Below are 219 nucleotides of genomic sequence, written 5' to 3'. Positions count from 1 at the left end.
CCCTGGCCACGCCCGCCAGGCCCTGCGCCTCGCCGCCCCAGTCCTCGCGGCTCCGACCGGCCGCGCCATGGCCGCCGGCGCGCGCCCTCCTGGGCGCCCGAGTGCTCCCCGCCCCTGGTGGCCTCGGGCACGCACGCCCGCACCCGTCGCCCGCTAGGCCACTAGGGTCTATGACACCGGGGCCCCATGCCCCTGTTAAAAAACGAAAATTAAAAAGAA

This window comes from Triticum dicoccoides, chromosome 3A (genome assembly GCF_002162155.2).
Source record: "Triticum dicoccoides isolate Atlit2015 ecotype Zavitan chromosome 3A, WEW_v2.0, whole genome shotgun sequence".
Lineage (NCBI taxonomy): Eukaryota > Viridiplantae > Streptophyta > Magnoliopsida > Poales > Poaceae > Triticum > Triticum dicoccoides.
Note: the sequence above shows the minus strand (reverse complement) of the source record.